The 25549-nt window shown below is 40.3% G+C and overlaps 1 protein-coding gene across 1 annotated transcript in view; it reads left to right on the forward strand.

Annotated features, from left to right (window-relative positions):
• The window catches only part of LOC115687700 (G-type lectin S-receptor-like serine/threonine-protein kinase At4g27290), a 68647-nt gene that overhangs the window by 12406 nt on the left and 30692 nt on the right, over positions 1–25549 (forward strand). The gene's annotated exons all lie outside the window — the stretch shown is intronic.

Genomic DNA, 25549 nt, shown 5'->3' on the forward strand with positions numbered 1-25549 from the left:
CTTCTTACTTACCCAAGAAAGAGCAAAAAATAAAATAGAAGACAAAGCAATATGGACTTTCAAACTAATTTACAAAAAAGGTCGGATAATGATTGATATCTAATACATAATTCTTGACTCTTTGTTTTGTACACTTCTTTAGATTTCTTGTTTGCACCATGCAAATCTGGTGTGCTTAGATCATCACATCACATGAAATTGATATTTTACGAAAATGTTACATAAGCGGGTTAAGTACGACTTGGTAGACCGAATTTAAAGGCTTATTTTTTTCATCATTTATCCATCCAAATGAATAAACATTGTGGAGAAGCTGACATGTTATCGTATTTTGGATGGAATATGAAGCAAGAATCAGATGCACGAAAACAGATGGACATCAAAGATTTCCCCAAGAAAATGAGAAAGACAAGTGGGAAGGGGTCAGAAAAATGAGGATAAAGATGGATTTGATTGTCAATATCACACCCCCACTCCCATAAATACAAGGGAATGAGATGGTTGGTCGTCCTCCTACTCGAAGGATGCGGTATCAAACTAACCAACATCAACCTATTATCAAACATATATCTCCATCTATATATACGATAAAATAGTTATCAGATTATCGCTTTAGAGTTCTAAAGTCAATAAAAATGATATATACTTTTCCAAATTAACAAACGAAATCTCAACAAAAACATCTCATATATACAGCCAACTATTTCCACTCATACCCAAGATTCAACTACCAAAAATTCCCCGACTATATTAATCCCGTCCTACTTGTTGCTAGCTGAAAAACCTGACAAAGATTGTAAATGAATGAGATGAGCAACCACAACTCGGTGAATATCCCCATCGACTGCAATTGAATGTCGGACTCTTGAAGAAATGTTGTCAAGTAACATTGTTTATTATTGTGTTCTTAGAATATTGTGTTACCCGTATTATCTTCGAGTGAGCGATGATAAGCTCGATAGAAAGGCAAGAAAATGCATGTTGGTGCTTGGAATTAAATTCACCTATTATTAGCAGAAGAGTTACATTTGATGAATCTCTAGTACTTTTGGATAGGAGCGAGTGTTGTAGCGTTTATACGGACTTGGATGATGTTAGATCAAGGTGGAGTTGCAATCAGAAACTCCTAAGGTAGCGGGTACTAATGTAGTAATCGACATAGATGGTGCTTATAGCGAGGTAAAGCCTATAAAACCACCGGTTCCTGAAGCTGTTGAGTTTGACAAGGTGCGTGCTTGATCTACTGACAAATATGAATGCAACAATGGTTTGGCATTATTTGTGGCAGAGAAAGTTGAGTCAGAAAATCTTTGTAGAATAGGTAAAGGTGTAGGTAAAGTTGGTGTTCTAACTAGGTCCAAGATAGCAGTTGAGGAGTCCATGAGGGTATGTGGGAAAGTAGCAGCAAACAACAAAGCAATTGTAACTTGGCACAGACGTCGAGCCAAGGTGACAGTTTTTGAAATTGTGTCTCGAATTTGAGCACGAAAAAGGAAACTTTCCCAATTCTAGGAGGTTTCCTCGGAGGAATATGTTTCCTAAAATTTTCTTGTTTTTTATCCAATTATTGTCTATATGAGATGTAGGTCTTCTTTGTCGAGAGCATCCAAGACGAGTTTGTACTCGTAAATTGTGTCTTGAGTGTTTGAAGCCGTGAAAATCTTGTCTTATGATTTCTGTAATTCCTTTGAAGATTGAGAGATTATTTGTGAAAAATTGTGGGGTTAAGCACTATGAGTTATAGGGTGTAATTAGTGCCTAGAAAGTACTGAGAATGTTCGAGTGACTTGAGTTGGATATATTCTCCGTTGTATCGCTTAATCTATAGTGGAATATTGTGTTGCTCTCCCCGTGAATGTAGGTTACACCGACCAAACCATGTAAATATGATATCCAATTTATTTTCTTGTTTTGTTTATTTTATTATTTGATGGTTTGCTTTACACAACAAAGGATTGCCGTTAAGAGATTGATTATTCTCCTTGCTGGTTTTGTTCAGTAACTGAAAATAGTTTTACTGAGCTTTTATGTCCCAAATTAGCATTTATTGAAAACTTTAGCACTTTTTGTAACTCTTCCTATTAAATATTTCCTTGGAAGATTTTTATTATTTTACCTCAACATTACATTAATGTAGTCCATCACATATAAAGTTATATATGTCACATAATACTTAGGAATTTTCTAACTGTTACCGAGTTCTTATATTTTACATTAATATACATATGAACTGAGAGTTTCATCTTTATTTGGTTCAAAAAGGAAGATTCATATGAAATAAGATACAATGTAACCAATACTGTGTTTTAATATATAGTTCATCCTACACAAATGATAAAATACATGTTTGTGCAACGCACGTGTATGCTACTAGTTGTATGTAAGATGGTAGAGCAGACAAAAGTGAACCCAAACAAGATGACCTTAGCCACCTTTCCTGAAAGACATTCTTATACACCAAAGTTTTACATCATATTTATTTACTAGGTGTAGGTAAATGACAAATCATGAGATTCTAATATGACTATATAAGACTTCATAGCTTCCTTTTCCCGAACATAATTTTAAGTGCCGACCACATGTTGGATTACTTTCCTAGGCTCTCAAAACAAGAGCGATAAGGAAGGAATCCCGCGTTCCTTTGATTAATAATATTATTCCAGGAAAATTTTTCATGAAATCCAACATTCCCGTAGTATTCAAGGTGGAATCAGAATCGACAGGAAACAATTATAGACAACCATAATGACAGAATGGATAAGAGATATCCCGTGTGAGCTTGACATGGAAAGGGAAATATTGGTATCTTCCACGAGGAAGGAATAGCATGAGGAAATATAAATAAGACAGCTAGTCAAATTAAAACTTTTGTTTATCATATCATTTGTTTGGTTTGAACTAAGGAAAGAGGAGACCCATGAATACAGGTTTTGTTTCAGCTCCTAGTTGTCCTCCCTTGATCATCAATCTTTCTAAGAGTAGCTTCAGAATTGTGCATAGTTGTGTTCAAGAGTCTTCCTAATTAAACATGGGCTAGTAATAATTAGATGTGAACTAAGCACTTCAAAGTGTGAGAGGTACAGTGAGCTAGACTTTAACGTTGCTTCATCAGGTTCTCGAGTTATAGAAAACTTTTGCTAAACAACAATCTGAAAAGTTTGTGAAAGCATTGTGATATGTGTGGATATGAATCTGTCGCTTGCTTGCATATCGAGGACTATTTATCACGAGATGAAGGCCAACAAGCTTCAAGACTCACGAGTATCAAACGAGTTTCTCATTCATAATGACGTGGATCGTCTTTATGACGATATGCATTGTCAAATGATAGAACTGATGTTTTTTTAGAGTAAATATCCAATCCATCCCCACATTTCATCCTATATTACCACTTATCCTCTTGTACTGTACTAAGCCAGAGTATTTAGAGAACCTAAAAAAAATGAAAAGAAATTCATCATGGCGATAATCATTAGCAATTATAATCCTACAGTAGTCAACTCAATGCTTTGGCATTTAAAAACTGAAGCAGTGAAAATCTTAAATCTAATGAATAATTGTGATCAATATATTTTGGGAGGTTCCAAGTCTAAATTTGTCAAATGTAAAATAGTTGATGGACCAAAACAGGAAAAAAAATCAACAAAAGGGTCGAAGGTATGTATCATCTTATGACCGCTATGTATGATGCTCGTCAGAAGGGCCCCATCGTAACTTTTGAGAAGTTTCTCCGGTTTCCATAGATTTTAACGTGCCGTGACTCTTTAAGAGCCCGGACAAATGTCCCAAAATTTTCAATTTTGTGGGTGTTCAGGTCAGACTGAAGTGACAAATGAAAGACCAAGGTGGGCATCTCTTTAAGGTCTATCTAGTAGCTTGATGCGACAAACTGAGAAGTCCGTAATTAAGAGTCCGGTAATGTTCAAAAATGAAATCACAATCTGTTATACGACTTTGCTTGTGTACGTTTTTAATGCTAAAGTACTCACAATTTCACATTTCACATCACGACTCAGCCAAAGGCCGTCTGTGATGCCCCGTGGTTAATGCCACGATGACATTGATAAACACACGGTGAACATAATCAATTACACTAGATTGCAATGTGCGTGGTATAGTTCAAATATGAATGCGAATTCAGGTATGTGCCAATCATCAAGCATCAGGCCAAAAAAAGAATACGAATCTTCTGACCGACGTGTCCTAGAAATAAGAAATGCGATGCGCGCAACCTAGAAAGGATCTCCACCAATCTTGCAGGACATGTGAGTTGACCAGTCGAGCCAACTGAAAATTCTATCCTGACAGCTTCTTAGAAGGCAGATAGTGGTGATCACAATCCTATTTCTCTCCGAAACCTAGATTTTAGCTTGCATGGCACAAGCACATGTATTTTTTCTTCTAAATCTTATTCAGATTCGCGGTTCTGCATGATTTAGTTTAGGGATGGAAACAACTACTTTGTTCATCTGCCTTTTCATTGTCTGCCTGTCAGTCTTCGGCTTATCGACTGCAGCTGACACTTTAAATTCAGGCCAGTCTATGAAAGATGGAGAGACATTGGTCTCTTCAGGTCAAAGCTTTGAGCTCGGCTTCTTCTCTCCTGGCAACTCCAAGAAAAGGTACTTGGGCATATGGTAGAAGATCACTCCGGAAACAGTAGTTTGGGTTGCCAACAGGGGCAATCCGCTCACTGATTCACATGGAGCTCTCACGTTTAACCATGATGGAGATCTAGTTCTTGTCAACCCATCAAAGAGTGTCATCTGGTCTTCTAATTTGTCCAGGGTTCTGAAAAATCCGGTTGCCCAGTTCTTAGACACTGGAAATCTTGTTCTCAGAGTGTTCGCTCGTTTTACGACGAGGAATATCCTTCACCGAAATTTTGATCTTCGGTTTTTATTAAGGTAGGTTCTGTGGTTTGACTACTAAGAGAGTTGTGGTGAAACGTAAAGTGTAACACAGGATTGTATAGAATGGATAGAAATATGATGGATTGAAAATGAATCTGGGCTAAACAGAGTTTCAAGCTACATTACAATACTCCTACAAAAGCTGTAAAGGACTCGAAAGTTAACTAGAGCTACAGGAAGCTGTAAATACAGGAAGTAAAGATGCATAGGAAACTAAAGTGCAGATAAGTTTGAGTGTTTTTGCAGTGTTGTTCGTGTCCCCTCTTCTTTGTTTCCTCTGAGTATTTGTATCTCCCCCTATCCTGCAACTGCTCGTCGGTTACTTCCATATTTTCAAACTTTGAATATTTTGGCGCTTCCAATAACTGCCTTTCTAATCACGTTTTTTCCAGTTTTATTGTCCGCCAAAACTTGATCTCAACCGCTAAGATGATTTCAAATATGGACAAGTAACTTCCCATAATATGCTCGTGCTCACTATCCCCACTTCTGCTCGTAACTTCTTGCTGTCGTGATTTACGTGATTGGACTGTGATTCTTCAGTGCATTCCTGAAGTGTGAACCTCCCGAATTTCGGGAAAGTGTCGTTGTCCTGAGATATAAATATTCCAATGTCCCGAACTATAACTCTCCATATTTCAGTAAGTATACATATTTTCATCAACTACCGAATTCGGGACACGATACCATTCACACTTGCTTCTCAACATGTTTCCGAATTTGGTCTAGACGTGTTTCGGCAGATGGCTGATTTCCATTATACGCCATATTCGGCATTAAAGCCGATTCGGCACTTATGCCGACTCTTATTTTGGTGTCAACATATGCCCCCTTTTAAAAGAATTAAAAGAACTTTTAATTCTTTTAAATGCCGAAAGAAAAGACACTTACATTTTATTATTGTTGTCGCTTCGTCACCTCACTTCGCACGCTTTGCCTTTCGGCTTCAAAACCTTCTTCTAAAAATAATTCCTTTCTTCGTGCCCTTGCATTCTCACCTTTTCGACTCTCTGCACCTTCTCGATTCTCTGCACTCTCTCTCGATATTCATCTGAACCCAATGGCTTCTAACGCTTCCAAGGAGCAAACTTTTTCTTTTTCTGCATCAGATGCTCTTGATCGCTACCATATATTCCGAGATTCTGAAGATTTCAATGAAGAATTTCATCTGTTCTCCGTGGAGAACGATTTCGAAGATTCTTTCATCCTTGATCCAGCAGTGCACAATCAGTTCTCTGTTCCAAGGTGCCTATCAAGCCACTTCCCACGTCATCAATTTGAAGTGCTTCCAATCCACAAGTCATCTATCTTGGCATATCAGTGGCACTCTCGTTCTCCTCGCCTTAGGGCTTTTTTCGTCTTTGAGCCAGATTTCTACCAGTGGTATCTTCGACTCCTCCCTTCTAAGGGTCCCCTTTGGGATACCCTTTCAATTCATAACGCTCTGCATCTTAGCTGTTTTGATTACCATTTGAATCGTGAACTAATCGGCGCATTATCTTGCTTTTGGTCGCCTTCCACTAATTGCTTCTTTTTCCCCTTCTCTCCTATGTCGGTAACTCTGCTTGATGTATACTGCCTCACTGGGCTCTCTCCTTTGGGTACAGACCCATCTACCCTGTCTCCCGATTCTCGTTCAATATTTGGTAAATTATCTGATTCTGAAATGGCCTATGGGGCATTTATAAAAAAGTACTTCAAAAAGGAGAGTGTAGTTACCGACGAAGAGCATACTGCTTTTCTTTTATACTGGCTCTGTAAATTCCTTTTCTGCCATTCCATAGTTAGGATTTCAAATGATTTTGTTGTTGTTGCCTCCGCTCTAGCATCAGGGACCTCACTAGCTCTAGGCAAAACCATGTTAGCCTTGTTATATCGGGGTTTAGCCCATGCTTCCTCCTCCATTGCTTCAGAAGAAGTTAGTGGAGTTTTTGGTGGTCCTCTGTGGCTTCTTCAAGCATGGGCGGCTTTCTATTTCCCTGCCTAGTTTTCTAAGGACCAAGTTATCCAGCCCCTTTCGATCTCCATTCCTGACCATCCAGTTTGTCAGGCCTTGAGTAGGAAATTAATCTCTGTTGCCGAAGAGCCATCTTCTTATCTTCGGTATTTTATTTCTCAAATCTATTCTGCTGAGGAGAACCCATATTCCTTCACTCCTTTCTTTGTTTCCCGATTCAAGTCCTACCTCCCTGCTTTCCAGAAAAATAGGAGTGACTTTTGGCAGACCGTTCTGACTTCTGTTGATCTTCCTGTAAGATTTTCAACAAAAGGCAGATTTGTTGCTGGTTTTGAAATTTACTCTCCCCAATACTGTGCCAGACAGCTTGGGCTAATTCAAGGGGTTCCTGTTCCAGCCCTGTATACCTTTTCTTATACTTCCTTTGACAAAATATCCTGCAAGCTAAAAGATAACCAACCTTTTATTGAACTGACCACACTGGTTCGGGGTGTTTATCGATTGTTTCGTATTGTCGAGTTCATTGGGTATCCCAACCGTTCTTCAGCCGATTTTGATCTCTGGTAGGATGGTTATCGAAAGACCGTATTTTCAGATTCTCTGGATCAAATTCTCCTGAAGATAAATGATGCTATTCCTCTTACATTGTCAAAAACAATCGAAGCTGCCAATGTACCTTCAACCAAATCAGCAGAGACTTCTAAAGGTAACTTGATTCTGTTTTTCCATATCCATGTATTTTGTTTGATACTCAACTTCCAATCTGACTTTTTATTCTTATAGTGAGTAAGAAAAGGAAAGCTTCAGACTCACCTGCTCCTACTCCAAAGAAAGTACCAGCAAAACACAAGGTGAGGAAAGTACTTATTCGATCCTCAGAGTCACCTCCAGAGAGCTCTCCCTTAATGAGTCAATCTCCAGAACCCACACTATGAGCCATGATAAAGCCTCGCACTCCAAAAGGTAATTCTCAGGCTTTATTTTTGGAGGTTATTACAGCCTTAACTTGTTTATCTTCTGATTAATCCAGGAACTCTTAAGACCTATCAGCCCCGTGCTGCTTCTCCTGTTTCTCTTCCTGGCAAGGCTCCTACTCCACCAGCTTCCAATTCTTTACCACTGATTCTTGCTCCTTTGTCAAAGGCTGAATCAATTCAAGAACAACCTTCTGTTCCACATCCGAAAGAGAGTATACTGCCAAAGGATACTCTTACCCCTGCTGTAGGATCTGAAAAAGATCTTTCTTCGTCTTTCATCGGTAAATATTATTATCTTTTGTCTGATTCAAGATTTTATGCTGTTGTCTAACATACATAGGCCAACATTTGCAGTTACTGATGAGACCATTCCTGTGCTTCAAGAAACTTCAATTTCTAAAGAAGCATCAAATGTACCACTACTTGCAATTACCGATGAGCCCATCCCTATGCTTCAAGAGACTCCAATTTCTGAAAGAGCATCAAGTGTGCCACTACTAGCAATTACCAATGAGCCCATCCATGTGCTTTAAGAGACTCCAACTTCTGAAAGAGCATCAAGTGTACCACTACCTGCAGTCACTGATGAGCCTCAAGAGACCTTAATTCCCGAAACAGCATCAAGTGTACCACCTGCTACTTATACAATTACTGTTTTGCCTCTCTCCACATCTCAGGCTGTGCCTAGTCCACCTGCCGAGATAGAAATCTTTTCTCAAGCTGAACAGGCAGAACTGGAAAGGATATTAGCAGGTACTCATCCTAGCTCTTCCACAGCTCCTGATTCTCCAGAGTCCTCAACTTTATCAATATCAACCGAAATTCCTAGAGAAATAGCCAAAGCTAAATGGGAAAAGCTTCTTAACTTTTTGGAACCTGGCTATGGAAAGTTGATCAATGACTTTGATAAGGAATGCCAAGCAACGATTCTCTTCCAGGAAGTATGCTCTGGTAATCCATCCTTTGTTTTATCTGAGCCTTTCCAGGACAAGATGGATCTCTTTGCTGTTGGCTTTGTGGATGCTGTGAGCACAATAAGAGTCAACCTTGATGAGCTTCCTCACCTTCTCTTTGGGGAAAACCGAGGACTGGCAATCCAAGATGAGCGAACCCGTAAGCGTGAAGATGCTCGCCTTTTCGACAACAATTTCAAAGTTGAAAAGAGCAAACTTCAACGCTTAGAGGCCAGGAAAGAAGAGCTTGAGGCAGAGCTGAGAATGGTGAAAGCTCAATTGGAAGAACAGAAGCTCACAATTTCAACTTTCTATCCTACACTCAGACACAAAATTAAGCAATGTCGGGAGTTGGAGAAAGAATTTGATGCTACTATTGGAATAGTCAGAGTCCATGAAAAGAAGAGAGCTGGGATTATGGATGAAAACCATAGACTTGAGACTGAATTGAGAGACTTTGTAATTGAGGCCAAAACTCTGTTGGCCAAATGGCAATGAATTGAAAGTCTTGCTTGCTGGATTTTGATCTCCTTTACATTCACTCAATATCCCGATGATACAAACTCCCAACACTGTACTTTGTTCACATTAATAATTTAACCCTCTTAACCAAAGGTTAAATCTAATCTTCATTTGGCTCCTTTGACATTTAAACCAACTCAAAGAAAATCGCTCCATTGCAACTTTCATAACTTAAAGGTCAAATACTAACCTTCCCTTTTGCTTATCCTCTCTGGAATTACTAACTTCAAAGATAAATGTTTGTCCATATGCATAAACCACGTTCTGCCTCTATCTTAGTTCCCAAAAAGAACTCTAGCGCACTACTACCCACGATCTGCTCCATATCCTTTACCTTTATAACTGCCCAGGCTACCAAATCTTTCCTGGAAACTCACAGTCCTATTCATGATGTCTTCACATGGCTCTTCATCCCAATTGCTTCTCTGGTCCCGATCAAGACATCGCATTTCCTATGAAGGTAAATTTTCCACTGAACATTACCAGATTTGGGCTTTGACAACTGTCTAACATGGACAACTTGTTTATTCCACTATCTAGGTGATCGGTCCTTATGGAGGCGACTACACGAATTACTATCTCAAGGACATCATGCTTTATTATTGAATTATAAGCATAAGGTAGAAGTTACCGATTTGACCAACTTCTTTAGATCCAAAGTGTTTCTGTCTGCGGATTCTGGCTTCTTGGATCTGGTTTGGGAGCTATACTCTTTACTCCCTGCTAGTTTTGATGAATTCGAACATAATGTGAGGGAATTTTGGAATTTAGAGCATGTTATTGTGGAAGCTGACGCCCTTCATCTTCAAGATGAGGAAGAATCTTCCCGATTCCGATATTCCAAAGAGAAATATGCTCAAGCTCAGGACTCCTGTACTCAAGCTAGAGATGATGTTGAGATGACACGTCAACTTCTCAATTTCCTTTCCAATCATCATCGTGTGGAGCGGAGGATACTCAGAGATGAAATTTCCCGTGTCAAGTCTATGGTTGAAGTTGCTTCAAACAAGTACAGGCAATTGCTTCAAGAAGCTTGGGAGAAGTTTGAAATTGTCCGCTTTCATTCTCGTTACTTGGAATATCTCGAGGGACAACAATCTAAACTCCATCAGGATCTTGCTTTGCATTCTCATCATGTAGCTCAAAACCTCAAACTTGTTAATGACTTGCAGACCTTTGTGACCAAGATTAGAATGTACTTTCATTTCGAATGAATAGATTAATTTCCTTGTGTTTCCCAGATTGATGGATGATATTTCTTCAAAAATTTCCCATTTATAGAACGTGATAGTTCTTTTCCATTGACATCCATCAATCGGTATGCATTCCCACTAAGCACTTCGGTAACCAAATATGGACCTTCCCAATTTGATGACCATTTACCGAATTCCTTGTTTTGGAGGTTGAATGGCAAGATTGCTTTCCACACTAAATCTCCCACAATAAACTGTTTGACTTTAACCCTTTTATTAAAAGCTCTGGCCACTTTTTTCTTTTGTGCAATCAATTGATCCAAAGAAGCCGCACGAACCTCATCTAGCTCATCCAAATTTATGTGCATCCAATCTCTATAATCTTCGGACAACATTTCACTCTGCAATTGGACTCTTAAAGATTGTACTGTTATCTCCATCGGTAAAACTGCTTCTTGTCCATATGTAAGCATATAAGGACTGACACCTGTGCTTGATCTTCGTGATGTTCGGTATGCCCACAACACCGTCGACAGTAAAACATCCCATTTTCTTGGATTTTCTTCCAGATGTTTCTTGATCAGTCCAATAACAACCTTATTAGTTGCTTCAGCTTGTCCATTCGCCTGGGGATAATATGGTGTGGAATAGACCATTTTGATTCCTCTTGATTGTGCAAATTCTATTACTTCACTTCCAGTGAATACTGTTCCTTGATCCGCAGTAATTGACTCAGGCAAGCCAAACCGATGAATTATATTTTCTTCAATAAACTTGACCACAGTCTTTTATGTAATACTCTTATACGGAATGGCTTCCACCCACTTTGTAAAGTAATCCGTAGCCAATAAAATGTAACTATGCTTATGAGAAGAGAGTGGATAGATCTTACCTATTATGTCCATTGCCCATCCCCTAAATGGCCATGGCTTTATGATAGAATGGAGCTCCATAGCAGGTACATGTTGTAACGGTCCATGCTTTTGACACGAAAGGCATGCTTTGGCATAGTTGATACAATCCTGCATCATTGCTGGCCAAAAATATCCATACCTTTTTAATAGCCGTCTCATCTTAATTCCTGCTTGATGGGCTCCACATATACCTTCATGTGCCTCTGCCATAACCAATTTCGCATTATCTTCATCAAGACAGCGTAAGAGCAATCCATCTGAGGATTTTCGGTATAATTCTTCTCCTAATGTAACATATTTCTGGGCCTGCATCCTCAGCTTTCGATCTCTTGAATCTGGATTCTTCTAATATTCGATGATAGTTTGTCTCCAATCCTCTTGAACTACTTTACTAACTGCTATCGGTATCTTTCTTTGTTCAATAGAAGGTACCGGCATCATTATAGTAGTTGTGATGTCTGTCAACTCTTTTGATATTCGGTATCTAGAAGCTACTTGAGCCAACTCATTAGCCTCGAAATTTGTGTCTCTTTTAACATGGATTATGTCATACTCTCTTAATTGCTCTAATTGCTTCTTAGTCAACTAGTAATAATCAATCAAATTTTCATTTGAACATTGGTACTCCCCCTTTAACTGTTTCACTACCAATTGTGAATCACCAAATACCTTGATGAACTGTGCTTTCAACTCAATCAATATTCCCAAGCCAATAATTAATGCTTCATATTCAGCTTGATTATTTGAACATTCAAAGTCTAACTTACAGACGCACCTTGTAAGTTCCCCATCGGGAGAAATTATTATCAATCCTGCTCCAGCCATACTCTTAGCACGCGATCCATCAAAGTACATAGTCCATGGTAGCACTTGACTGAAGCTCTGCTCATTTTCTTCCATTTGTAAACATGGATATTCGGTAAGAAAATCAACAATGGTTTGGCCTTTTACTGCTTTGATTGGCACATATATCAAATCAAACTCAGACAAGATAAATGCCCACTTGGCTATACGCCCTTTTATAACAGGTCGGGATAACATGTATTTTATTATATCGGTCTTGCCGATCACATGTACTTTAGTTGGCAATAAGTAATGTCTTAACTTCATACAAGCAAACTATAAAGATAGACATAATTTTTCAATTGCAGTATATCTTTTTTCAACATCAGTTAGTGTTCTGCTCAAATAATATACCGCTTGTTCTTTTCCACTTTCATTCTCTTGTGCCAACATACTCCCGATAGTTATATCGGTAGCCGATAAGTACAATTTCAGTGGTTTGCCTGCTTTTGGCGGCACTAATACATGAGGATTCATTAGATAGGCTTTGATCAAATCAAACGCCTTTTGTTATTTCTCTCCCCATACAAATTCATCCTGATTTTTAAGACGCAGAAGCTGTGTCATCGGCTCCATTTTAATAGACAAATTGGCAATGAATCTTCTAAGAAAGTTTATTTTTCCAATCACCATCTGCAATTGTTTCTTTGACGTAGGATGGGAAAGCTCCATGATAGCCCTTGCTTTGTTCTTGTCAATTTCGATTCCCCTCTGATTGACCAAAAATCCCAAGAAATTTCCTGCTCGCATTCCAACGGCGCACTTGGTTGGATTCATCTTCAATTTGTACTTCCTCATCCTAATGAATGCCTGTTCGAGATAATCCAGATGATCTTCTTGGGCTGATTTCACCACCACATCATCAATATAGACTTCCAAGAATTTACCGATCATGTCATGAAAAATAAAATTCATTGCCCGTTGGTATGTGGCTCCTGCATTCTTCAATCCGAAAGGCATAACTACCCATTGAAAAGTCCCGATCGCACCAGGACATCTAAATGCTGTCTTCGGGACATCTTCCTTAGCAATAAAAATCTGGTTATAACCCGAATGACCATCCATCAAGGATAATATCTCATTTCCCGACGCTGAGTCTACTAACATGTCTGCCATGGGCATTTGATATTCATCTTTTGGAGTGGCATTATTTAGATCCCGAAAATCAATACAAACTCTCAGCTTTCCATTCTTCTTTTTCACAGGGACAATATTTGAAATCCACTCTCCGTACCTGGCTGTTTCAATAAGTTTGGCCTTCAGTAGCCTTTCTATTTCCTCTTAGACTTTACCGACTACATCAGGAGCAAATCTTCTTGCTAACTGCTTATGCAGATGAAATCCCCTCTTGATTGGAAGGCGATGTTCTACAATATCTCTCGACAAACCAGGCATTTCATGATAGTCCCATGCAAAGCAATCTTTGTATTCTTTGACCAGGTTAATCAACTTGTCTTTCATGCCCCCTTGCAAAAACGTACTTACATACACTGAGCGGAAACAACTAGGTTCTCTTATATCAACCTCTAATAATGGATCTTGAGCCTCCATTGTTCTGTCTTCTTTGACTAACAACTCTTCCCAATCATCTATACAATCTGAGGCTTCAACATTTTTTTTTGCCATTTCCACCAAATGTGTGAAGTACCTTTCACAAACTTCTTGCAATACAAACTCATTTTCCATAAAGAATGTGTAATTCTTCTAATGCCAAGCTTGACTTGGGGATCCATTCAGCTTTCATATCCCCGAAGCGACAATAAGCAAGGGACTGTGGATCTGTCTTTGGTAATTCAACAGCATAACCCTCTTGTGAACAATCCCGCTGTTCTTGACAAACGTCAGTCCATCCGATTGAAGCATATCCCAAATCTGCTTCAACATATTCCACTTTCTCGCCATTCCAAAATGCCAATATTTGATGCAAAGTTGATGGTACACACTGATTAGAGTGTATCCAATCTCTTCCAAGCAACAGATTATATGAACCATCAGATTCCACTACAAAGAAAGTCGTTTTAGACGACTTGGACCCTATAGTTAAATCAATCACTATTGCCCCCTTGACTTCGGTAACTTCCCCAAGAAAATCAGATAACTGAACATTGGATGGGATGATGTCATTGTCATCTTTCCCTAATTTCTTGAAGTATTTGTAAGATATGAGATTCAAAGTAGCTCCAGCATCTACAAAGATTTTACCGACAGACCTACCATTGACCCTTCCTGAAACAATCAAGGATCTTAAATGTTTTGCTTTTTCAGAGGGTACCTTCTCAAACTTGATAGCTTATTTGTCGGGAAACTGAAATTCTGCCATGGCTGTCTCTTTTTCTGAAATATATTCGATGTCATCTTCTACTATCAAACTAGTTCCATACTTCGCTGGAAGTCTAACATGGACCATGTTTATCCGTATTGGAGAACCATATCTCTTCGATATCTTGGAGTAGCCAGTTCAGTAACTTTTGCCATCTTTTTGTGACAACTTGGGATCCAAGTCCTTTTGTTCCACCTTCCCTGGTTGCTTTGGGTTGAGAGCTACAGTAATCTGCCCAAAATTAATTGTTTGTTGAACCTGAGCAGCTTCTTTCTCCCTTTTCATTTGGATGTGAAAGCCACTTCCCGAATCACTTGGTTCTGATTTACTCTGATCTTTTTTCATCGGGATTTCTTCTCCAAACCCAATTACCTTTCCTACTGACAGATGTGAAAGGTAAACCTTGCCCTGCTATACCTCTAGCTTGGCCACTCTCAAAATTCTTTTGTTTATTTCTCATTTGCTGGAAATGCCTCTTGATGGTTCTATAAGACGTCTGTCCCGGCGCTTTAACTGTTGACCATTTTCCCTCGGGAGGGTCATACGGTACCTTAACCGTTTTTCTTCTGTGGATTTCCTGAGATATTAATGGTGGCGGATCATCGAACTCATCTCCCCAACCAGTTGGCTCAACTGGCAATGATGGAGGTGGATAATCGTCTGTATTTCCATAATAGACCACATAGTCAAACTTCCCACTAGGTTCTCCAAACAATCCAACCTTGGGATCACCTTCTTTATATCGCTGCCATAAACTCTTTTTCTTTGCAGACTTTGATAATGTTTCATTTTCTTCATGAATTTGCGTATCCAACTCCCGAATTGGCGGGGCTAATCGAGATGAATCAGGGTGATATTCCTTCCTCTCATGCTTATGACCAATATCTTTTCTTTCTAGCACCTGTGCCGTCTGCCTTGGGTAAATTGCCTCTTCTCTTGTTTGTACTGAAGAATTCTCAGTAGCTACAATCTCAGATCTTACTGTGGTCCGCTTATCCTGTGAATAAATGATCCCGATCGGTACGTCCCTCTCGTTCCCCTCATGAATTGGAACCTGGGAAACTCCCGATCTTGCCGCGTCAACTCCTGGTGACAGCGAGTGCAAAGTTGTTTGTTGTCCTCGTCTGTTGTCTCTCGTATATTAACCATGTTCATGTTCGGGAAAGGGTCTGCGTCTACTTCCATTAGGGCCTTGCCTTTGTCTTCGGCAAATTTAATCTTGCCTCCTGGATTGTTTTTCTAAACACAATGCAATTTACCGTATCATGAGTTGTAGAGTGATGCCATTTGCAATATCTCTTATCTGCTATTTCCTCCTTTGATGGGATTACTTGTCCTTCAGATAATTTGATCATTCCATCTTTCAACAACAGGTCAAATATCTCATCTAACTTATAAATATCAAAGGAATAATTGTTGGTCTCCTTAGCCTTGAACTTGGATACATCCCTTACCCTGGCCGGTTTAAGTGCTGGGCACACATATGGTTTTTCAAGTACCATAGTTGCTACGGCTATCTCATTCTCCTCCTCAACTATCCCACCATGTTCGGTACTTTCAGCAAATGCAACTGCCTGCCGATTGTCCTTATTCGGCTTCTTATCTTTCTCCTTCAACAAGTGTTCATACTTAGAAACCCGAGCATTCAACTGAAAGAGATCGTCAAAGGCTTGTCCTTCAAATCTTTCCTTAAGGTTAAACCTCAAACCGTTAAAAGCCAAATCTGTGAATTCCTTCTCAGTGAGTGATGTTAAACATCGGTTTCTGGATTTCTTGAAGCGGGCAATAAACTGATCTACCGTCTCAGTGTTATACTGATACATCATGGCCAAATCGGCTACCGTTACCTCTGGTACCGTTCGGTAAAACTGAGAATGAAACTGCCTTTCCATCTCGACCCATGTTTGAATAGAATTCGTAGGCAAATTTGTATAACAAGTAAACGATGTTCTTGACAAAGACAGTGGGAACAACCTTAACCTTAGATATTCATTAGTTCCAGCTTCTCCACATTGTGCCAGGAATCGACCCACATGTTCTACAGTTGACTGATCTTCCTCTCCAGTAAATACAGCAAAGTCTGGCATCTTGAAACCTCTTGGATATGGTATATTATCAACCCAATCGGGATGTGACTTCCTATATACTGGCCTTGGCAATCCTCTCTCTGCTCTCAATTGTTGCGTTACCAATTCTGCAACTCTATCTGGATTCCATGATCTTAAATTCTGCTGGCCTAAATAAGGATCTTGACCCCTAGGATCAAACTGTTGAGGTCGATTCACCCCTTGCTGCTCCATGTTAAAATTAACTGGTGGTGGTGGCCTATAAAGAGGGTTTTCTATCACATGAGGATATGGTTGAGGCGCAGGTGGTCTGATATAGTTAACATTAGGCATAGTTACTGGTGGAGGTACATTCATCACTGGTGTTGCATTTGTGATCATGGGATTAACCAAATTAACATCATTCGGGACATTTTGAGGGAAGCTATAAGCATTCACACCATTCACAAGATTTATAGGGGTAGGATTCTCTGGTCTTGGTATAATTCTAACAGGGGGTTGAGAATTTGATCCTCCATTGCCATTATACCCCACATAAGAAGGTCCCGATGTTGGTGGCAACAATGTTGCCCCGAGAGGATTTGCATAAAAAGGCGGCACTTGAGAAGATGAACTGGGACGCGAGATTACCTCATTTATAGCGTTGATCACCATGGGTTTTATCACATCTGTCACATGTCGCACCATATGGTTGGTAAGCTCGTTCTGTTGTTCCTCAAACATCCTTTTCATAGTGGCAACCAAGGTATTGTCTGGTGCCAACGCACGGGCTTGTTCTTCAGTTAATTGCCGAGGAATATCGGCACTTTCCTCTACTTGATTAGCCGCAGAATGCTCAGAACGTGCTCCTTCAACTGGATTGTTGACGTTACCTACCGGTATTCCTTCAGATTGCCCGGTTCTCACCATTTCTCCAAATCTTACCACGCAGGTCCCACCGGGCATGTCAAAAAGATGTTCACTCGTTTTACGACGAGGAATATCCTTTACCGAAATTTCGATCTTCGATTTTTATTAAGGTAGGTTCTGTGGTTTGACTACTAGGAGAGTTGTAGTGAAACGTAAAGTGTAACACAGGATTGTATAGAATTGATAGAAATCTAATGGATTGAAAATGGATCTGGGCTAAACAGAGTTTCAAGCTACATTACAATACTCCTACAAAAGCTGTAAAGGACTCGAAAGTTAACTAGAGCTACAGGAAGCTGTAAATACAGGAAGTAAAGATGCATAGGAAACTAAAGTGCAGATAAGTTTGAGTGTTTTTGCAGTGTTGTTCGTGTCCCCTCTTCTTTGTTTCCTCTGAGTATTTGTATCTCCCCCTATCCTGCAACTGCTCGTCGGTTACTTCCATATTTTCGAACTTTGAATATTTTGGCGCTTCCAATAACTGCCTTTCTAATCACGTTTTTTTCCAGTTTTATTGTCCGCCAAAACTTGATCTCAATCGCTAAGATGATTTCAAATCTGAACAAGTAACTTCCCATAATATGCTCGTGCTCACTATCTCCACTTCTGCTCGTAACTTCTTGCTGTCGTGATTTACGTGATTGGACTGTGATTCTTCAGTGCATTCCCGAAGTGTGAACCTCCCGAATTTCGAGAAAGTGTCGTTGTCTTGAGATATAAATATTCCAATGTGCCGAACTATAACTCTCCATATTTCGGTAAGTATACATATTTTCATCAACTACCGAATTCGGGACACGATACCATTCACACTTGCTTCTCAACATGTTTCCGAATTTGGTCTAGACGTGTTTCGGCAGATGGCTGATTTCCATTATACGCCATATTCGGCATTAAAGCCGATTCGGCACTTATGCCAATTCTTATTTTGGTGTCAACACAGAGAGAATACCAGTCTAAATTCTAATGATTATTCATGGCAGAGTTTTGATCATCCGTCCGACACACTCCTACCCAGTATGAAATTAGGATGGGACTTGAAAATAGGTTTAGAAATGCGTCTGACTTCTTGGAAAGGCATGGATGATCCTTCCCCTGGAGATTATACTTACAGGTTGAACATTCATGGATTGCCTCAACCCGAAAATGTCAGCAGCTTAGGATCCAGCAAGAACTATCGGACAGGACCGTGGAACGGAATACAGTTCAGTGGTGCTCCAGTGGGACCGAATGCAGTGACCAAGTTAGTGTTCTTCGATGGTGAAAGTGAGATTTTTCTTATACATGAAGTCAGAAAAAGGGCAAAAGTACACTATAAGTGCCATAACTTGTGTACGGCGATCACTTTGGTGCTATAACTTTTTTTCGGATCACTTTGGTGCCAACTTTTTTGAAAATCGATCACTTTAGTGCCAAAGCTGACATGGCACGCCGGAAATCTGATGTGGCTCTTTTTTTTATTAATATTCGATGTTGAGATGGTGGCGGAGCAGCGGAGAGTCCAATAAGCCCTTATGGCGAAACGACGTCGTTCAACCTTTCTCCCCCAAATATAGAAACCTAAATCGGCTAATTGGACATATTCTCCAATTGCAAACCCTAACCGGCCATATTATTTCCTTGTTTTCCCGAAATTGACAGCCAAAGGGTACAAATGGATGGCGGGAGCTTATTAGCGGCTCAAATTCGTTTGAACGAAGTAAAGAAGAAGGTCGGTTCTTACGCTATTGTGGATTACCGAGTCAGAAGAACATCTTGGACTCGATTGAACCCCAGGAGAAGATTCCATGGATGCGCCGGTATAGAGAAGGCTCGAAGTGCAAATTCTTCAAGTGGGTTGATGCGAAATTTTCAGATCGAGCAACGGAGGTGATAGTGAAGCTACTTGAAGCTCGACATCAACCTCCACCTGCACTAATGGACGAGTTGGACGAGTTGGACGATGTCGACTCATTGCAAGTGAAATGAAGGCTTTAGCATCTACGGCCAACCATTTGAAGAAGGAAGTTCGAAGGATGAAAATCGAAAGAAAGTGTTATCGATTGTTGATTGTGTTATTGATATTTTTCATAGCCTATTTTATGGTCAAATGTAATGTCGAGTTATGAGCAAAAGTTTCTTAGTCTACCATAATTTAAGATAGGCTTGTACTATGTACGTGTATTTGGCAATTTGTAGCTACGGTTGTGTTATTAGTTTGCTGCAATTTTTGTATGTAACAAGAGGTTTGCTGCAATCTATGACAAATGGAAGGTTGGAATTTATTGGTTCTCAATGTTGAGTTGCTTAGTATTTTGTTGCTACATATTTTGATGCAGTTTTGCCTCATTTGCAGCATATTTATTGCATATTTTTGCTCATTTGCTGTCTTTTGCTGCACTTCCTCATTTGCAGCATATTTTTGCTCATTTGCTGCATATTTTTGCTCATTTGCTTTGTCATTTGCTGCACTTTACCTCATTTGCAGCATATTTTCTTTGCATAATTTTGCTCATTCTTTGTCATTTGCTACACTTTCTCATTTGCAGCATATTTTTTTGCATATTTTTGCTCATTTGCTATCATTCTTGCACTTCCTCATTGGCGGCATATTTTTGCTCATTTCTTTGTCATTTTTGCACTTCCTCATTTGCTTCATATTTTTGCTCATTTCTTGCACTTGCTCATTTCTGCATATTCACTTGCTCATTTGTTGTATTTTTTTCATCGGTTAGATGGTTGCATATTATGGAGTAAGGCTCACTCGAAAAATGAGGTCTTTGCAAGTCTTGCAACTCTGCGTAGCACAAATTATGAAGCCGTCACAAGTTCGGCGGTTGACATTTTAGTGCCAAATGTTTCTAATTGTGATCACTTAAGTGCCGGTCGTGGTTCAAAAGTGATCACTTAAGTTCTAGTCGTGGTTCAAAAGTGAGCACTTAAGTGCCGGTCGTGGTTCAAAAGTGATCACTTAAGTTCGATCGTGGTTCAAAAGTGATCACTTAAGTGCCAATTGTGGCGAAAGTTGATCACTTAAGTGTCATGCCGTGTGTTTCTTTGAAAAATGGAGACTTTGGTTCCAACAAACCAATCTTTAAACCGAGATCATTCAGAATCAAAGCGTAATTGTACCAAACCTGCTCACCGCACCAAACCGCCCCAAACCATACTCATAAACTAGTTCAAACGCCCCAAACCATATTCAATCACCGGCTCCAAACAACCCCAAACCATATTCAAAACCGGTTCAAAATGCTTGCACCAGCGTCTTTGGCGTCTTTGGTGCAAGCATTATCTTGCACTCCCAAATATGACAAAATCAGCGCTACCATACTATACTCCCAAATAGTAACCATACTATACTCCCAAATAGTACAAAATCGGCTAGTACAAACACCATACGCACTCTCAAACAACACAAAATCGGTGGTGCAAGCACCATATTGCACCCGAAAATAGCACAAAAAACCAGCACTAAAAAGCACTAATTCCCACCCTCCCCACCAACCGCATCGGTAAGTTTCTTTGAATATTAACTTCTTGAGGCAACTTACTAAGCACCCCACTACACCAGTACTATACTAAAAACGGAACAAACACGTGTCCAAAAATATGAAAATCACAACCACCTTAACCACGGTAAACATCGAATTTAGTCATTACACACAACATCCCATTAGTCAATGACATTCCAGGACTACAAAAAATCAACCTCCTATTAGCCAATACGGTAAACCTCCCTAATTTCACAAAAACTAACAATCACCTCAACACCCTCTCATTAGTCAATAGTGATAAATCCACCATTTCCTTTTCCTTTCGACGGCTTTTTGAATTGATTCATAATTTTTTGACTCTTTCGAACTGAGATGAACTGCGGTTGTTCTTCGAAGATGCGCGATTCTTCAATAGTGAGCTGCTTCTTCTTAAAGCGCTTTGGAGTGCATCTTCTTCAACAACTGGAGTTGCTTCTTCTTGAACTACTTGAGTGCATCTTCTTCAACAGACTAGATGCTTCTTCTTGAACGCTCCAACCATGCATCTTTTCAATCTTTGGACCGACGAGTTGTTCTCGGCCTTCTTGCTCGAGATTTCTTCTTAGGCGCAGCAACTATCTTCTTCTTACTTGGTGTTGGTGGCTGTTTTGGAGCGTCGCATGTCTTTGGTTGATCGGGAACTAGTGTTGAGTTTTTGTTGGTGGCGGTTTACGAACACTCTTCTCTGCAGCCACCCTTCTTCTCTTCGGACCAGCTGCTTGCGACATTGGTTGGATTCTTTTTGGTGCAGCTCTTGACTCTTGGCTTGGGCCAACTTGAGATATGAGAACCTCTGAACTCCTCCCAGGCTACAACATAATCATGGATGAGAAGAAGCAATATTTTCATGAAAGTGAAAAACTCACGAATGAAATGCATGAGATGTACAAAACTTACATGCAAAATAGTCACTCCAGTATTGAAGTCCGTATAAATTCCATAACCATATTGCCTTAATCTTCTGCCGAGGACCCCTCTTGTTTGATATGGTGCCTCACTTTGAGGAACTGAGCGCTTGTTCGAGTTGGTTTTCTTCTCAAGCGATAAGAACAAAACAATGTCAACTAAAGCCAAAGTACGCTCACTAAAGATTAATACAAATACATATAGCTTCTTGGATATTTTCTCCTAGCTTGTGCAATGATCGAGGAGGAGGTTGCCCTTAAACCTGGGCTTAGGTTGGCTCTTGGTGGTTCTTGAACTTGGCCTTGGCGAGGCCCTTGGCTAGACAATCGGCATGCCTTTCGGCAGCCCCTTCACTGGTTCTTGTCTTGTGCGCACTTGATCCAATTTGAGTCCCTCCACTTTGTTGAAGCAGCGATGTTGCTTCTTCAAATGACAACCACTTTTGTTGTGACCTACCTCACGACAATATGAGCATTTTATCTCTACACCTGACCTGCTCATCTTCTTACTTATGGGCTCTCCCTCCTGCTTTCTTCGTCTCCTTTTAGGCCTTCCCATTTGTTTCTTAAGTGGTAAAGGATGAGGGGCTTCATGATTTGTCGGCTCCCGAATTTTGTACTTCTAATAGGTGCATCATGTGCTTGGTAAGCGACAAAATATGTGCTTTTGTGGTAGTAACCATGCGGGTAATCCTTGGGATTTTGGTACTTCGCTTGGATGGCACAAATGGCATGTATGCGGGAATTCGAGAAAGTTGCCAAGCTCGACATGAGCACTTTAGTTTGTCGATTGGACAACATACTTGTCTGTTTTTCCATGACCTCATAGCCATCATCTCCATTCCGGATAGGATGACAGAACCTACTACTCGCCAAGTTGTCATCCAATCTTTTAGCAATCCTAGGACCACCTTGTCAGTCCACTTTGCGGCCTCATCTCTCTGTTTTACGGCCTTGTCATGACTATCACTCGAATATCCTCAAGCATGCGATGATTGATTTGCACCTCGCCTCTAAAATTACGCCATTGAAGGCTTCACTAAGATTGTTATCAATGATATCGCTCTTGAATTCTTCTTGAAGAAGGCCTTGCACCAATGCACGGGTTCGAGTTTGAAAAAGTGCTTCATACGTCCTTCGTCAAGTCAAGCATTGCTTGTTTGTGAATTCTAAAATCAGCCATGTTGGTGCTCTTAGCTATCATCCAAAATTGCTCGTAGTTTCTCCCCTTTGTAGATCTTTGCCCGGTTTGCATATATGTGCCTCGCACACATCCTATGTTCATCAAATGGCATCAACTCGGCTAGAGCGGGGAAGAAGTCCCTACAAGAATTCATACATCAAGGCATTAATAAAGGCATGTGCAAGATAAAATGTCATAAATATTGTTTGTGCGGTTGCACGCATTACCTTTTGTTGGTCGCTCATGAATGCCCAACCTCCTCCATTAGTGATCTCAAGGTCCGCCATCAAATTTTTCAGGAACCACGACCAAGTGTTCTTGCTCTCTACCTTCATAACAGCCCAAGCAATTGGAAACATCTGATTATTGCCATCCCTTCCAATGGCGACCAACAATTCTCCCTTGCACACACCCTTCAAGAAACATCCATCTAACCCTATGACTCGTCTACAACCAGCAACAAATCCCGCTTGCATGCATCAAAGCAAATATAAATTCGGTCAAAGTTAGTCCCATGGTTAGCGGTGGCCGATCCACAACCTCAACATAAACTCGACTACCGGGTTTGCGGCCTACATTCTCCAACATATTCCCAAATTTGACCATATTCTTCCTTGTACCTCTCTAGAATTTTTCTCATCACCTTATACTTGGCTCTTTTACTGATTGAGTGACACGTTAATCCTACTGCTCCTCCCAGCTTTAGCCTTCGGACTCTTCACATCGGGCATCACTTTGATGGTATCGAAGAAGTGCTTCGACAACCAAGCACTCGTTACCCTTTTGTTGTCAAACACGATGGAACAAGTATGTTCCTCCTGTAATAACCTAATTTGGAATGACCCGTCCCTCTTTGAACGTGCGCCATATATCTTCCACGAACAACTAGGTTGAGAACACTTTGCTCTAACATAGTCCTGCGTATTTGAGTGAACGAAGAGTCCTCTGTTCGGCTATTGAATACTTGATAATCCCTTCTTTGAATTGTTTGGCATCGGAAAATTTCGGACCTACGGTCAACACGAAGAAGAAGAGCCGAGGATCGTATAACGGATACTTACGTTTCCTTCTGCGCACAACGGGATCATCATCTTCATGCTGATTTTCAGAATTATCATTCTGTTCATCGAGCCACTTTCTTCATAATCGGTGTCATTACCTTGGTGGAGCTCCATCAATGCTATGTCTGGTTCGACTTCATGCAATCCTCCAAGTGCATTTGTGATTTTTCCAAATTCCCTTTGCTTTTGCCTTGATTGTGCAAGTTCCTCATTGTCATCTTCACTTGGTAAATTTACATTTGTCACACCCTCATCATCGATTCACTAGATGCAGCAACTTCCCACGACAATCCGGTGAACTCAAATCCAGTGAACTCTTCACTCCTTGCGCATGGCTTGCCTCCCTCTCATCCTCTCATGTCCGCTTCATCTATAATAGAACTAGCACCAACACGAGTACTAGGTAAAGCAGCACCATCACCTACGTCTCCTCCTCGGCCCTTCATCGATTCACCATCACTATAGGACTCAACGTACACAACGCTTCTTTTCCATGAAGATAATGGTAGATGATATCCTTAACACCATTATCATCATGAAAGTTTCTAATCCGTCCTTCAAGTGCTTCGAACACAATAATGCAAACTTCCTATTTTACATCTTAATTGTTGAACTATATCCCTCATGAGATTAATATATCTTTGGCTTGCTTCTATCGAAATAAACGAGTACCTTCAAGTCCCCAAAGTATTCCCACTCGTCAGTGCCGATGACAAATTCTCCTCCATAGCGAACAATGATGCCGATAATTGTGTCTTTATCCCCATATCGACCTTGCATTGAAGGAAAAAAGCCAAAAATTCAATATTTTAGCTTTCGGGACCACACCCATAGGAAAAAGAGCGAACTTCATGAAGGTCCGCATGGTCGACAAGATTGAAAAAGCCACCATCGGACTACATGGGTGACAATGACAGAGGTCCCCACATGGACTACAATCTATCGCATATACTCGCCCGGCACCAACACAATCGAATCCACTTCAAGCCCTAATATCCGAATAACTAGCCATAATTTATGAAGTTCAAGCTTTAATTTCGAAGTTCAAGACCTAATTTCAAGTTCGAGCCCCAATTTCCCAAGTTCGAGCCCTAATTTCCTACTTCAAACCCTAATTTCCCGAAGGCGGCCTAATCTACCAATTAATTGAGTGAAACATCCGACAATGAAGCACAATGTGTCGATCAATTCAGCAAAATAGAAATTAACGGCCCTTATTTGAAGACCGACCTTCGTAATTTGCCACGGAGACGGGACCGACGCCGACGGGACGAGTGATGCTCGTCCCACGGGATGAGGAGCGACGCCGCCACCGCGA

This window comes from Syzygium oleosum, unplaced genomic scaffold (assembly GCF_021117445.2).
Source record: "Syzygium oleosum isolate NSW1041296 unplaced genomic scaffold, Sole_v2.1 Sole_v2.13, whole genome shotgun sequence".
NCBI classification, from domain to species: Eukaryota; Viridiplantae; Streptophyta; class Magnoliopsida; order Myrtales; family Myrtaceae; genus Syzygium; species Syzygium oleosum.